This window comes from Aotus nancymaae, unplaced genomic scaffold (assembly GCF_030222135.1).
Source record: "Aotus nancymaae isolate 86718 unplaced genomic scaffold, 86718_ANA_hifiasm-v0.15.2.pri h1tg000067l, whole genome shotgun sequence".
Classification (NCBI taxonomy): Eukaryota; Metazoa; Chordata; class Mammalia; order Primates; family Aotidae; genus Aotus; species Aotus nancymaae.
In genome coordinates this window covers 39,497,286-39,513,666 of record NW_026988482.1, presented here as the reverse complement: position 1 = coordinate 39,513,666, position 16,381 = coordinate 39,497,286, and positions in this window count along the sequence as shown.

The following is a 16,381-nucleotide window of genomic DNA, read 5'->3' as shown; positions in this document are numbered from 1 at the left end:
ATCTACCCATCCTCACTTCTGACTACACCTAGCCCCCTGCAACTCATGGCCCAGACCATTTGTAACTTGAGTTTTATCACACAATCAACAGAATAGGTAACTTCTAGCTTCTACAAATTGTTTGACTACAAAAAAAACTTCCCCAATTCTGGTTTTGAGAAAACAATATTCTTGATTACTATAGTCGATGCTGTGGCAAATTGCCTAGATCTACCCTTTATGAACAGGGCATACATTCCCCCGGCTGCTGGGAATGGTGGCTGCTGGCCATGCACAGCTAGTCTCTTTATAGGAATTACCTGTTGCTGGAAGGACCTATCTTGTCCAAGATTATGTTCTTTCCCTGGAGAGAGCCAACTTCCAATTACTGGTAGATGCAATGGCACAAGGGCCTGGCCCTGGCCCCCTTGAATCAACTTTAGACAACTTTGAAAGACCATCCTAGTTCTATCACTGAGACTTCCACTGCACCTACATCACAGTTTTACTCTTGCCCTGATAGGGATTGATACTAAGCTTAGCTTCCCAAGTAGACTTCCTGCACTTACATGTCTGACCCAGAGTTTGCTTCCTGGGAAACATGACTAAAGACAATAACAAAACTGAACAAGGATGATAGGAGAAAGGAAGGTTATAGGCTGGTTTAACAAACATTGTGATGAAGTTGGTTTATCTCAGGACTCTAGACAATGTAACATTTGAAATCTGGTAATGGAGTTCAACTGCAAAAGCAAATTTAAGAGAAAGATTGGCTGTTTGTCTCACTAGCAGATAAAGAATTATTACAATTCAGCTTCAATTAGTCAGAATTTAAAAAAAATTCATACTCTCATCTTATGAGAAAAGCCTGGCAAATTCTAATCTAGGAGCGTTCTTCACTAAACTTCACCAGTACTCCTCTAAACTGTCAAGGTTATGAACAACAAGGAAAGTCTGAAAAACCCATGGCCAAGAAGAGCCTAAGGAGATGTGATGAAAATCTAATGTGGGATCCTGAAGAGGATCCCGGAAAAAAAAAGGACTTTGGCAAAAACTAAGGAAGTCTAAATGAACCATGGATCATAGTTAATCATAATGTATCAGCATTGATTCATTAATAGTAACAAATATTTCATGCTACTGTAATATGGTAATAATAGGGGAGCTTGGCTGTAGGGTACAAGGGAACTATCTGTACAAGTTTTTCATTTTTTTTGTAAATTTAAAATGTCCTAACAAAATCTATTTTCAAAAAAAACTGAAGGGATTATACCAATATTAATGGCTATTTTTTCTGGCTTGTTGTGAAGATAAGATAATACTTATAGGGCTGGGCGCAGAGTCTTACGCCTGTAATCCCAGCACTTTGGGAGGCTGAAGCAGGTGGATCACCTGAGGTCAGGAGTTTGAGACCAGCCTGGCCAACATGGTGAAACCCCGTCTATACTAAAAATACAAAAATTAGCTGGGCATGGTGGCAGGCGCCTGTAATCTCAGCTACTTGGGAGGCTGAGGTAGGAGAATTGCTTGAACCAGGGAGGCAGAGGTTGCAGTGAGCTGAGATCCTGCCACTGCACTCCAGCCTTGGTGACAGAGTGGGACTCCACCTTAAAAAAAAAAAAGATAATGCTTATAAAGTGCCTAGCACAGAACCAGATATATAGTGAGCATTCAGTAAACCTATTAATGTGAACCTGTTATTGATTATAGTATCTTCTTTATACTTTTTTATGTTAAAATTTTTATCATAAACAAGTATTGCATCAGAAATTTCTTTTTCAAAGAAGAACAACTCCAAGGACACTACCTGATATGTCCTGAAACTGAGAGTGAGACAATTCAATTGCACATGGAACTACTCTTTGAAATCTCACTTTGCCTGTCAATTCTAGAAGCCAGTGTCTTGGCAAATGATAATGGGAGGATTTCCTGTTGTGTGAAGTGCTCCCGGAAGGTCTAGCCTTTCTTGAGGTAATTCTGTATTTGAAGGATTTTGGAGGAATTCATTCTTCCTAGGGGTCAATGTGGAGGTTGATTTTACTCCTAAGGTTAGCACCAAGGAGGACCACTCCTCCTACAAGTGTTGACCTGTGGACAAAGCTGCTTGCCACCATCTTCATGATGTCAGGCACTAAGTCTTCTGAGGCTGGAGGGTACAGGGGTGCTGGGGGCTCCAGAAGAGAAAAATGCCTGGAATGGCAATGATGAAAGCATGCTAGGAAATGATAAATTGATAAAAAGGAATATCTAGGAAGCCCTATGGATCCACTTGAGGCTGAATGTGAGAAGGGAACCAAAGTTGCAACATGCAGGTCAGGCTGCAGCGCTCTGGGGCTTGGCAGACAGGAGTGATGAAAGCAGGTGTGAGCATGGCCCACACTTAAGGAACAATATAGTAGTTAGGGCCAAATGGGAAGGAAAGAAGTCATGAGAGATAACTTATTAAATATTCTTTGTTGTATCTTTTGATAAGCAGACTTATTTACCAATGTCTAGTGGATAATTCTGTGCTGCAAGTGGAAACAAAGCCAAGAAAGCAGCCACCCAAGCCAGAAATCCATTGTATACTGCCGCATCTTAGGACCACTGTGGTCTCACAGCACTGAAAATAGCAAAAGAGTACCACAGGCCCAGTTCCCAATTCCTGGAGAACCTCTGCTCATCACCCTGGAATAATTCAGTGAGGAGCAATTGGTTCAGGCTAACCTTTAAAAAAACAACATAAGCTAAATATTCTTTTGTCAATTAAGGTAGCCATTTCTATCGCTTCCACTTTCTCTTCTATCATTTTATCCTTTTTTCTACTATTAAAGTGAAACTGTCATTTAAAAGTTTGTGTACGAGTCCTTAGATATCTGTACTTTATTATTATTTTTAAAATTTTTAATAAAGGAACTGAATGGTGTGATAAAACTTCCACTAGAAAAAATAAATATTCTTAGTCAGTAAAAACTTTATAGCTAACATTATAGTTAATGGTTAAACGTTAGAAGCATTCCTTTTAAGGAAAGTATAAACAAATATTGCCCTTGGATATTATCCACATTTAATATTAATTGGACATTCTAGTCAACTAAATAAGACAAGAAAAATAAAATGTATCAAAAGTAAAATGGAATATACAAAATATTTTATTTGCCTATGGTTTTTAACTTTGCAAATCCAAGACAATCTTCATACTAGCGGTAGTTTGAGAGTTCAGTAAGTTTTCTGGAAAAACGATCAATATACAAAAGCAATAGCATTCTTGCTTTAACCAATTAGAACGCTTAATAACATTCCATTCAAAAATCTGTAGAGCCCTTTGAAGCAAACCTGAGAAAAGATATGCAAACCCTTTTAAAAAAGAATTCTAAAATTATTGAAAGACGTAAGACAATCCTAAGTGAGAAATCACAATATTAAATAACAAGACTCAATATCTTACCCATATCCATCCTCCTCAAATCGATCTATAAATTCAATGTAATACAAATTCAATATCTATTTAATAAAAGGGATTGTTCAGTTCCTGTACTTAATAAGGCTATACTAGTTTTACCCCACCTCTTCTTAAAAACCAGCATGTACTTGTCATGGGTTGATTTGTTTGTTTGTTTAAAAGGGCACAGATAGATTGATACTAAAAAATAGGCTTTTGTTGCCGCTGTAGTTGTTTCCAAATAACATGCAAATATTTAGAAAAGATTGTTTCTCAGATCCCCAAATTCATTGTAGTTCTCAAGATGTGTTGAAAAGATTGACTTCAAATAGAAGAAAATTAATAGTTAAAAAAATGCAACTATCATTTTTTAAAAATAAAAAAGTCTTTTTGGAGCTATGAGAAAATTATGCTATAAAAATAATAGCTAGCACTTAGAAAGCACTTTCTATGTGTCAGGCAGTGTGCTAAAAGCCTTGGGTAGATTTTCTCATTTAGACTCAAACTAAAATGTCATTCTTAATTAGTCTCAATTTATTGGTGAGAAAAGGGAAACTTGGAAAAATTAGGGAACTAGCAAGGTCACCTAGCACATAATCAATGTAAGGAATAAAGAGTCCAAAAAACAGAGTTGGGGTTTTAAATATAAAGTGGCACAGCCTCTTAAGCATAATTCCCCATATACTGCTTGTGTTGGAAAACAAGGGAAGTTGGGGATTAGGAGACTTATATCCTCATCCAAGCTGCATAGCAATGTACTCAGAGGGTTAGTTCTGAGTCAGTCTACTCATGCACAAAAAAATGTATTAAGTGCCTAATATGCGCAGGACACTAATGGAGGTACTGAAAGAACATATAGTCCCTATCCTTTAGGAATGGACAGCCTCTTAAGGGAGGAAAGAGAGTGTAGTAGTGACTATTGTTTCTCTGGAGAAACATCTATTTAAGTCTTACAGCCTCAGTTGTGACTTTCTTCATGCCCAAAATCTAATGTGAGTATCTTATTCTGAATGGTAAATACTTCCTTCTCTTGGCAGTGACAGAACTGAAAATCTGGAGACATTTCCCATTGAATATATTTAAGCATTCCAGACAAATGCATTGGCAATTCTGTTCAAGGTACGTAATTATCACACGGGAATTATTTATGAAGCATGGGTGTCAACAGAAACAGTTTTGAGTTAGAACTGAGTTGAAAATCTTCAGGTTAGAACATAGTGTTGTGTTATTTAGTGCCTTGCATTTTTAGAGGAGAGTGAAAAATGTAGTTATTTAGACTTTTGACAATGTGGATGTTTTTCAAAATAACTGTAACTATGAATTTTATTCTAGAATTATCCTTTGATACCAAAAAAAGAAACACAGATTTGGGTTACTGACACATCTGTAGACACAGCAAATTATATGATTTCTTCACCCTAGTTAACTCAGTCCCAGTCATGGTACACATCATGCATCTGCAGGGTGGCTTCTCTCAAGTACCTGTTATGAGGTCAGCTCATCCTCCAGGCCAAAGCTGTTTTATGAGCTTCCTCTGAACAAGGTGTTGTTTTGCCAAGTCAGTCACAGGCCACTGCTTGGTTGTGTCTCAGGTCAAAAGGTGACACATACTTTTATGACCAGGCCCAAGATCATATTCGCATATCACAGATGCCATATATCATATTCTAGATCAGTGGCTCTCACCCTGGAGTGATTTTTTCCTCCAGCGGACACTGGGCAATGTCTGGCAACATTTTTAGTTGTGACATTGTGGAGGTGGGGAGTGCTTCTAGCATCTAGTGGGTGGAGGCCAGGGATGCTGCTAAACATCCTGCAGTGCACGGGACAGGCCTCCACAGCAAAGACTTGTCTGGCCCAAAACGTCAGTAGTGCCGAGGTCAAGAAACACTGCCGTGGAAGGAAAGCATGGCACGATCGGTTAACCTTTTTTTTCTTTGTTAGTATATACATGGAGTACCAAGAATATTTAATACATTTGAATCTAAGATTCAAGTTACATTGTTCAATGTACCACATAACTTGAACCCATGGTTGGGCAGTTTAGATATGTGAGGAGGGCTTTCCTCATCGATTTAACCTGTCCATGATCTTTGGTCATGGCACAAGGCCAAACATAGAATGAGCCCTTTATTTTTTAGAGGGTAGGATATCCCTAAGAGCCTTACTAGTCTCCTTTCCCACTGCGGCTCTGTCAATTCAACAAAGCTGAGTTTGACAGAACTTTATGTGATGATGGAAACGTTTTCTGTGTGTGCTTTCCAATATAGTAGCCATTAGCTACATGCAGTGATGCCATACTTGAAATATGGCTGGTATGCCTGTGAAATGGATTTTTAAATTTTATTTAATTGTAGTCCATTGAAATGTCAATGTAAAGAGCCACAGGTGCTACTGGCTACCATATTGAACAGTGCAGGATTGACATATTCACACCTCTGTAGGTCAAACCTTCCTTGGGGCTGAAGTCAGGCATAGATTGTCATCATTGTCAACTTCCTCCCATTTTGCATCTGAATCTTTGGAGAAGGATATTTGGGCCCTGAGAGGGAAGGTGGACAAAGAGTTTTCCACGTGACTTGGCCTCCAAAGAAATATCTTAAAAAAAAATCAGATGTTTTAAACTCCCAACATTAGACTTTTAAAATTTACAAATCTATATGATATATAGTCTTGCCTTCTATAAGTAATTTGCTAAAAGAGTTTCTCTCTCTGTCTTAGACTTAAGTGATTATATGACTACTCTTCCATTAGAGTGATGGAACGTGGTTCTTAAAGAGAAGACTGGGTCTTTCAAGAATGAGAGATTGTAATTCAAACAGAATTAGTGAGGGATTATATTTTTCTTTCCTCCTCTTCCACTAACATTCTTTTAAGTTCACCTCGCTAGTCCCAGCCTCCCTCTCATTTCCCCCCTTTCACGTTCACCTATTTCTTTCTCTCTCTCTTTCTCTTGCTATTTCTTTGATTACAAACCTTCTATTACTTAGCCCACGATTATTTCTTCTATTTAAAGAAAAAATTTCATTAAATATCCTTTGGGATTCCATGTCTATGCCTAACCAACAGAAAAAAAAATATTTGTAAGTGTGCCATCTCCCTGTACAGGATAAGATACGTATATGATTGTCTGGAATTGTTAGTTTGGGTCCTCTGAGAAGCAGACACTGTGATAGGATTAGATGTGCAAACATTTTATTGGATGAAATACCTGTCAAGAAAAATGGGGAGGAGCTGGAGGAGGCAGAAGGAACCATGGAACTGCACGCAGTGCTGACCCTGTGAGAAGAGAGGGAAGGAAAGAAGGCTGACTGGGAAAAGTCTAGACTGTACTGCTCTTCTGCAAGGCTGAAGAGGGATCCTCCGGCTAAAGTTGCCCATTAGAAGAGCTCTCATATCCCAGGAATGAGTCTATCTGAGTATCTGTGTTGTGCCCAGTCACGGGCTAGGAGCCAGTGGGAAGAATGGCCTCAGTGCAAATATGCAGTAGTTGACTTAGAAGCTATGTCTGGTGATCAATGATGTCTGTCCTCCTTGAAGTAGGGGATCTGAGAGGCACATGGACAGCACATCCGGGTTAGACCTAAGCTCTCCTGGACTTGGAAAAAACAGGGCTGCTTATGCCATGAGCTGTATCCAAACTGTTTCATGACTGATAGGGTAAAATAATTGTTAGTTTAGAGGAATCTCAGAATATTTTTGGTCATTCTATTTCCTGCATTGTATGTTATGAGGGGTTTTCCCTCTCTCCAGGCTCTTACTCATGTGTTCCTAAACACATGCATTCCTTCTGCTTGAATTGAGTCTTCTGCATCCATCTCCCTAGACCAATTCCTTCAAATTTCCACTAACCTTTTCTCCACAGGAGAGTACTGCTGACTCCCAGACTAAGGTGGATTCCCTCACATCGGAATTCTTGTAGCCTATGTTATTTTTCTGTATTTAATATTGTTCTTTTGTTTACTAAAAATATCACCCATGAAGGCATAAGCTGTATCCATCTCATTTACAAGTGTATTCCCAGGGCCAAGCATAGAGCTGATTAATGTTTCTTGAATGAATCAATACTTTGTGTAAGATGTGCTAAAGTTAAAAAAAAAAAAAGATGTATAAGGCAGTCCTCACCCCCAAATTGCTTATAATCTAGGATAGGTTTCTCAGTAGATGATGGTACAGAGCTATCAACATTAATGAAATTACTGAATTAAAGGGCTTTTTGGAAGACTTAAAGCTTTAATTTCCTAAGTCAAGAATTGTATAGCCAGTAGTTAAGGTTCTACCAAGTTAAAATCTTATCAAGCCCACTTTCATAATAGATAAAACTAATGCTAATAATGCTTTATCTGCATGTAAATGAATATTCCTAGGAGAGTTTTATTTATTTTAAATTTTTATTTTTTAAAATAATTTCAGCTTATTTTAGATACATTTAGGTACATGTGCAGGTCTGTTACGTGGGTCTATTGCATGATGCTGAGGTTTGGGATATAAATGATTTCATCACCCAGGTAATGAGCATAGTACTATACTCATAGTACTAGGGCCATTTGCCGGTTTTTGAACCCTTACCCCTCTCTAGTAGTCTGCAGTGTCTACTGTTGCCCTCTTTATGTCCGTAAGTACCCAATGTTTAGCTCCCAATTATAAATGAGAACATGTAGTATTTGGTTTTTTGTTCCTGCATTTTTTTCACTTAAGATAATTATCTCTAGCTGTATCCATGTTGCTGCAAAAAAAAAAAAAAATGATTTCCTTCTTTTTATAGCTGTATACTACTTCAGGGTGTATATGTAGCACATTTTCTTTATCCAATCAACTGTTAATGGATACCTGGGTTGATTCCCTTTCTTTGCTATTGTGAATAGTGCTGTGATGAACATATGACTGTATGTGTCTTTTTGGTAGACTGATTTATTTTCTTTTGAATGTATACCTAGTAATGGCATTGCTGGGTCAAATGGTAGTTCTGTTTTAAGATCTCTGAGAAATCTAGGAGAATAATTTTAGATGACATTGAGGAAAGTGACATTAGTAATAATTGCATTATCTTAATGATACTTTCTTGACCACTGAATCTGGCCCTGTCACAAGCCAACCAATTTTCTTTTTCTTTTTAAGATGGTTTAAGATAAAGTTTCTGTTACAAGCAACCAAGTAGTGAGCTGAATAAAATACAATAAGAAGAGTTTGAATTATTTAGGAGTACACATTTTTTTCAGTATAACTGACAGCAGATATTAACATGTAAGTAATGAATGTACTAAGAATCATTGCATAAATAATTCTTTATAGCTTTGTAAGTCTCCATAGTTTCTAGAATTCTTTTACATACAGTCTGTTCACAGTTGCTGTCTAAGATGGGCAATGATTGTCAGTCTCAGCTGAAGATACACCTTCATCCAAACACTTCTTCAAAGTCAATGAAAGTAATGTGAACAGTTGTCATCAAAACCCAAAATCCAGCCCATCTTCCTCCTAACACTCGCATTCGTTCCTAATGACCTTTTGCTATGAGACTATGAATCTGTTGTTCTAGGTTGCTATGACCATCTAACAAAAGATACAAGTAAATAATGTGTATTAAGAATAATTCAAGTCTGTGTGTGTGTGTGTATGTGTAAGGTGAACAATACAAAAAAACTTATCTGATAATCTAGACAACATTCATGTACAGCTGCCATTTTTTTAAAACCTGGCAAAAACTTCCAAAAGAAAATATTATTAGTCCTTTTAAAGAGGTGCTTAACTAGCAGTATTAAGCTTTGATCTCATGATCCAAAGTAAACTCAACAACGTTTCTCAAAGAAAGAAGACTTTTAAATTAGATTGTTGGCTTCCAACATCTTGGCTGAGAAATCTGACATGGTAAACTGTCTTCTGCTCCATTTATCTAATATAGACAGATGAAGGTCCAGAATGAAACCTGGCAGAATTTGAACGCAAGGTTCTGGGAAGTCTAAATGAGCCCAAGATTATGTTTGGCAGAGAACATGCCCCCCTGGCAGGGAAAACACACAGCTTCAAGTCTGTTGACACTGACAAAGCTTTTTAAGATAAGGAATTAAAATGCTCCCTAAAAGCAGAAACTCTTGGTGTCTGCCTCAATACAACAGGTAGATCATTCCAAAACACTTTTGAAAAAGGTCTTTGTTTGGGTTACTCTCCCTGGAAAGGAACAAGGAGCTTATTTATCTGTGACTGAAAAAGAAAAAAAAAAGGGCAAGCAAGCAAATTCTTTTCTTTTTTAGAGTGTATGGTCCAGGGAGATAGACAATCTCGCACTACTCTGAGAAACAGTTAAAAGCAGGCAATTTTCTCCTCCCTTAGGCTCTGTGGTTAGGTGGTTTGAGTCGGAACCAAAGAGAAAGACTAGCAGCTTCTGTTCACAGCTTAGATAATCATTTCCTGTTTGTCCTTAGGCAGATTGCCTCATCAGTTTCAGGAGCCTTGATTAAGAGTGTCTCAATTTACCCATCTAAAATAATAACTGTTTCATCAGGGGTATTGTGGGGTTTAATTAAAGCCCGTGAAGGGTACTAAGATCCTCAGATAAGACTGTGTAAACACTAAGTAATGCACGTCTGCATATATACAGATATAAGCTAGGCCCGCAAAATTGAATTTATCTGACAATTTTTCTTTTTCATCCCGTCGACATGCCTCGGGCTAGTTTTGTTGCCCCAGACTTAGAACAAAAATTCCTTCAGGCCAGTATTCTCTAAGAATTGCCAAATGATTAGGTAAGGTGCCTTGGTAAAGCTTTAAGTGTCCGCCAACTTTAGGTCACCTACCTTCTTACAATGTTTACCCAAACCTCAGGCATTTGTTTCACAACTTCATAGATTTACTATTTCTACTTACCACCTGTACCCTTGTTTACTTAATATTTTCTAAATGGGATACTTATTTGCTTCAAAAAGTTTATTTAAGGCAAAAAAATTCATATGACTATTGTTCATAGAAAACAAGTGTTTTCCAATAGCAAAGACATAGAATCAACCTAAATGCCCATCAGTGTTAGACTGGATAAAGAATATGTGGTACATACACACCATGGAATACTAGGCAACCATAGAAAAAGACCTGTTAAGTGCACTCTGAATGAAGATACCACCTAAACAGACTTCGTGTGAGCAACAAGGCTGTTTATTCAACCAGGTGTGGATGGGCTGAGTCCGAAAAGAGAATCAGCAGACGGTGGTAGGAGTTGGTTTTATAGGTTTGGGGTAGGCGTGGAAAATTACAGTTCAGGGCGGTTTTTTGCAAGCTGGAGGGTGTCTCCAGTGTCACAAGGTTGGCTTATCAGTTGAGGCAGGGAAAGTTGAGGCAGGAGGAATGGTGGCATGTCACAAGGTCAGTTAATGAGTCACTGCAGGAACTAGCTGTTCTTCTCCTTTTGCAGTCTGGCTCTAGGAGGCCATCTGGAGGTGTACGTGTGGGTCACGGGGTCACCATGGTGTAGTCCATGGTGTAGTCAGTTCTAAGAACCTGCATTCCTGCCTTTTTATATTAATAATATAAAGGAAGAATAAACTCTTTAAACGTCAAAAAAAAAAAATAATATAAAGGAAAAAGTAAAAACTGGACAAAGTTGGGGGGTAGTGAAATTTTGGGGGCGGTACAGAGGGGTGATGGGTGACATTTCTCAGGGCTTCTTTGAGCGGGATTGGGGGTGGTGTGGAAACCAAAAATGGGAAATAATTTAGACTTCTGAGAGAACCGGGGGCAAGGGGTGATAGCGTAGGGTTGTTAGAAGGAGCATTTGCTGTATTAGGTAAATAACTGATTGGTTATGGCTTGGATACGATTTTGTAGGAATTGAGAAATTAGTCAGAAAAGGCAAGGTCCAAGTAAGAGAAGGAGAAAAATTGGTATAAGAGGGCCTGCTAATGGAAGGAGCCATGATACCCAGTTAGCGAGTGACCAGTTAGGTCCAAAATAATTATTTGCCTGATTAGCGAGCTTTTGGGCCCCGTCTTTAAGTTTTTTGATGGTGTCATATACAAGGCCAGATTGGTTCAGATAAAAAGCAGCATTCTCTATTTAGGAATAGGCAGAGTCCCTCTTTTTCAGCAGTTAGTAGATCGAGGCTTTGGGAATTTTGGAGGACAACTGCCACCAAGGAATTAACTTGGGCTTGAAACACAGATAGTGTTTGAGTTATGTCTGTGATGCTGGCAGAGAAATCATTAGAGAGACTGTGGAATGTGGTGATGGAAGTAGTAAGGCCTGCTATGCCTGTCCTGATTGCAGCAGTGGAGACTCCTAATCCTACAAGCAAGGGGATTAATGGAATGACTCTTTTTTGTTAGGTAGGAGTTACAAGGGGGACAGCGAGGGGTTCATTTCTGTTGGCAAACTGGATTTTGGGAGTAAGGAAAATTCAGGTACAGGTGCCTGTCCAGTTGGTAGGAAGGCAGAGGTAGGTGGAAGAGCCACAGAGGGAAAAAGTCCTTGGCTGAGGCAGAACTGGAAGTGTAGACTGAAGAGATGAGAAAGTGTTCTGTGGGGGCTGGGGTCTTGTACCCAGATACCAAGGGAACCAGCAAGGGCCATGGCTTTTAAAGTTGTAGTGGGGTTTGATAGAGTAATTGTATGGAAGGAGACATCTTGTTTTCATGGTGTATGAGAAAGCGTTTGGTATCTATGAGTAACCATTTACTTTCATTAACAAGGTCAGTTATGAGCAGGCAGGAAGAGGGGCATGGGGGAGAGTCTGATGAACAAGGGAGGGCAGCCAAGGATGGGGTGAGAGACAGGGTAAATGCCTACTTAGGCAAAACTTGCTACTGACATTCTTAAGAGAGCTAGTATTGAGGGAGGGCCTTTCTGTAATGCTAAGCTGGTATGTTTCTATTTCTTGGTTAATGTGGGTGACAGGGCTTTGGAGGTGAAGTGTAAAGGAACACAAAGAGGGTGGGAGGTCTCCTAGGGGAATTCCATTAGGTGATTGCTGGGAAATGCATAAGGGAGTGGCAATAGGGACAGTTGTTTGTGTGGTTAGTGGTCCAAAAACAGGGGCTGTGGAGTTGACCTAAGGGGAAAGATTATGTAGGTAGGTGCGAAGAAGAGCAGATATCTAGGAAGTAGAGTTCTTCCGGGGGGTACAGGTGGGAGTTGTTGAAGGAAGTCTGGAGGCGTAAAGAGACGGGAGAGTTTGTCCAGTCTGCTGGTAGGGCAGGGATGGCTGTGTAGGAGGAAGAGGAGAGGGATATGCATAGCCAACGATCACTGGCTAAGGAAGGGTTTGAAATGGTTAGGAGAGAATGGGTTAGTTGACGGTATGTTGGATGTAATTAGGTAGGGGTAGAGGGTAGCAGGAGAACGGGAACGAGGTTGAGTGAGTATAAAGGAAAAGAAGAGGACTTCATTGGGGTGGAAGAATTGGAGAGTTCCCTGCCACAGAAGATCATCTATCCACTCTAAGAGAGAGTTAAGCATGGCAACTTGAGGGTAAAACCATGAAATGTCAGCTGTAATTGCTTGGAGGAAAAGTGTATACTAGCAATGTAAACAAGAGCAGGGTATGTAAAATAATAGAGACAGAGACTTTCTGAGGTGTGGTTTAAGTAGTAGGGGCGACTACATTAAATAGTGGTGTTATGGAAAAGATGCCTAAGTGAAAGGTATGTTAGGATTATATAGGGTATTTTTCCACTTTGGGGATATGGGTGAGTTTAAGAGAAGTGGGGGAGAGTACTTTTGACTCCCAGGAGGAGGCAGAGGAGTTAGGCCAGTTGTCTGATGGACACAGCTTTATCCTGGAATGATGAACTCACTGGGGAGGGTCTTGTAGATGGACAGTGGTTGGGGTGCTATAGATGACCAGGAAGAGTCCTATCCACTGAGGTTGCAGAGACTTTTAACTAGGGTTAGGCTTTTAACTAGGATTGACTTTCCAGCTAGGATGTCTTCATATGGCCGGGTATCTGGAGTGGGTAAGAGGAAATTAGCAGCCTGGCGGATCTCATGTCTGGCTTGTTGAAGGACTGGAAGATAGTCACCAAGAGGACTGGTGTCTGCAATAAGGTTAGGCCCAAGCAGAAAGGTGCAGCCATATAGGAGCTCAAAGGGGCTATACCCTGTAGGTTTTTTAGGAGTGGCTTGAATCCCAAGAAGAGCAAGGGATAGAAGAACTATCCAGTCTTTTTTTAGTTGGAGGCTGAGTCTAGTGAGATGTGTTTTTAAAAGGCCGTTGGCTCTTTCTACTTTTCCTGAGGACTGAGGGTGGTATGGGGTGTGGAGATTCCACTGGATGCCAAGGGCCTGGGAGACTGCTTGGGTAATTTGGCTGATGAAGGCTGGTCCATTGTCAGATTGTATAGAAGTAGGAAGACCAAATCGGGGGTTATATCAATTAGGAGAGAAGAGATAACTGTGGTAGCTAAACCTGGTATCCAGGGCAAAAATATCCTACCATGCCTAGGAAGGAGAGAAGCTGTTGTTTAGTGGATGGGGCTGGGGTTTGGGAAATTAACTGGATACGGTTGGCAGGGAGAGCACGTATATGCTGATGAAGGATAATATCGAGATAAGTAATGGATGGGGAAGAAATTTGGGCTTTAGAAGGTGATACAGGGTACCCCTTGGAGTATAGAAGTTGAAGAAGCAGGAGCATGTCTTGCCAGGAGGATTCATAAGAGGGTCTGCAAAGAAGATCGTCCACATATTGAATGAGGTGGGAAGCAGATGGACCAAAGGAGAGTAGGTCATGGAAAGGGCTTGACTGAAGTAGTGTGGGCTATCCCTGAAACCTTGGGGCATAACAGTCCAGGTGAGTTGTTGAGACTGGTGGGTGTCGGGATCAGTCCAAGTGAAGGCAAAAAGAGGCTGAGAGGAGGGGTGTAAGGGGATGGTGAAAAAGACATCTTTCTGATCAAGAATGGAACAGTGAATTGTGGAAGTGGGTATGGAAGATAGGAAGGTATAAGGGTTTGGTACAACAGGATGGATGGGAAGTACAGTCTGATTAATGAGGCAGAGGTCTTGGACTAGCCTGTAAGATTTGTCTGGTTTTTGGACAGGTAGGATAGGAAAATTGTAAGGAGAGTTAATGGGAACTAAAAGCTCATGTTGTAGTAAGCAAGTAGTAACAGGCTTTAGGCCTTTTAAGGCTTGTGCTGGGATGGGGTACTGGCGCTGGGTGGGATAGGGGTGGTTAGGTTTTAAGGGGATGATAAGGAGTGAATGACTTGTAGCAAGGGATGAGGACGTGGTATCCCACATCGTAGGGTTAAGGTAGTGGGACATAAGGGGAGCTATTGAAGGTAAGAGTCTGGGGAGGAGGATGGCAGTGAGGTGTGGCTGTAGCCCAGGAATAGTTAAGGAGGTAGACAATTTTGCTAGGATATCTCAGCCTAACAGAGGAACTGGACAAGTGGGGATGATTAGGAAAGAATGTGGAAAGGAGTGCTGGCCTAATTGACACCAGACTTGGGGGGTTTTGAGAGGCTTGGAGGCCTTGCCATCAATTCCCACAACAGTTATGGAGGCCAAGGAGACAGGTCTTTGAAAAGAAGGCAGCGTGGAGTGGGTGGCCCTCATGTTGATTAAGAAAGGGATGGACTTACCCTCCACCATAAGAGTTACCCGAAGCTCAGTGTCCATGATGGTTCAGGGGGCCTCTGAGAGGTTTGGGCAGCATCAGTCTTCAGCTGCCAAGCCAAGAAGATTTTGGAAGGATTCATTGTGAGAGCTTTGGGTTAGAGCTCCAGGAGCTCTGCTAGCAGCGACGTGAGTCAGAGAGTTTCACTTTCAGTAGGGTCCCCGGACAGATGTGGCAGGGCTTAGGAGGAATCCTGGGCTGCAGGCATTCCTTGACCCAGTGGCCAGGTTTCTGACACTTGAAGCAAGGTCTGCGAGGGGCAGCTGGACACTGCAGTCTGGGCACTTTGAAGTCTTTGAGAGCCAGTGATGAGGCTGGGGTTTGTCTTACGGCAGAGGCAAGCATCTGTAGTTCTGAGATGCGCTGCCGCCGGGCAGCTTCTTCCCTATTATTGAACACCCTGAAGGTGAGGTTGATTAATTTCTGTTGTGGGGTTTGAGGGCCAAATTCTAATTTATGTAGCTTTTTGTAATGTCAGCGGAGGGGAGGTGGTGATAAAATGCATATTAAGCATTTTTCAGGGGTGAGAGTAGAAGTATGGATGATTTTTAAGTCACTCCAGATTAAGTTATAGGACTGAATTAGATGTTGGAACTCTTGTATATATTTAGTGGGATCTGATGAAAAGAAGTCTAATTGTTGGCTGATTTGGGAAAGGTTGGATAAAGAGAAAGGAACATGTACCCTGACTATGCCTTTGGCTCCAGCCACCTCTTGAAGGAGATTGTTGGGCAGGGGTGGGGGAGTTAGCCATGAGACTAAACTGTAAGCTGGACCAGGTATGAGGTGGAAAGGTGATAGGACAGTCATAGGAGGTGGGTTGCAGGCAGGGGAAGAGGAGGGAGGCTCTGGGGGGGTTAGGGCCTGGACTAGGGTCTGGTTCGGACAGGTGGGGAGGAGAAAGTTCGAACAGGTTGATGGACAGGGAGGATTCTGAGTTACTGGTGGAGGCAGGAGGGGTGGACGGAAGGGAGAGAAGAAAAATTTGGGTTGGGTTGTATTGAGAGCAGAGATTAGGGAGGGACTGGATGTATGACACTTCAGACCATTTGCCCATTTGTTGATAAAAATTGTCTAGGTCATGCAGAATAGAAAAATTGAAAGTGCTGTTTTCTGTTTTCTGACCACTGGGAACCATTGTCTAATTTGTATTGGGGCTAGACCATATTGCAGAAAAAAATGACACATTTAGGTTTCATATTGGGTGACAGTTGAAGAGGTTTCATGTTTTTTAGGATGCAGACTAGAGGCGAAGACAGAGGAATAGAGGGCTTGCCCATGGCAAAGAAGGTAAGTTTTAAGGAAAGAAGTAGAGATGAGAAGAATGAGAGAAGAGCAGCTACCAGGGTTTTCAGTAGGCATCCCTGACTGAGTCC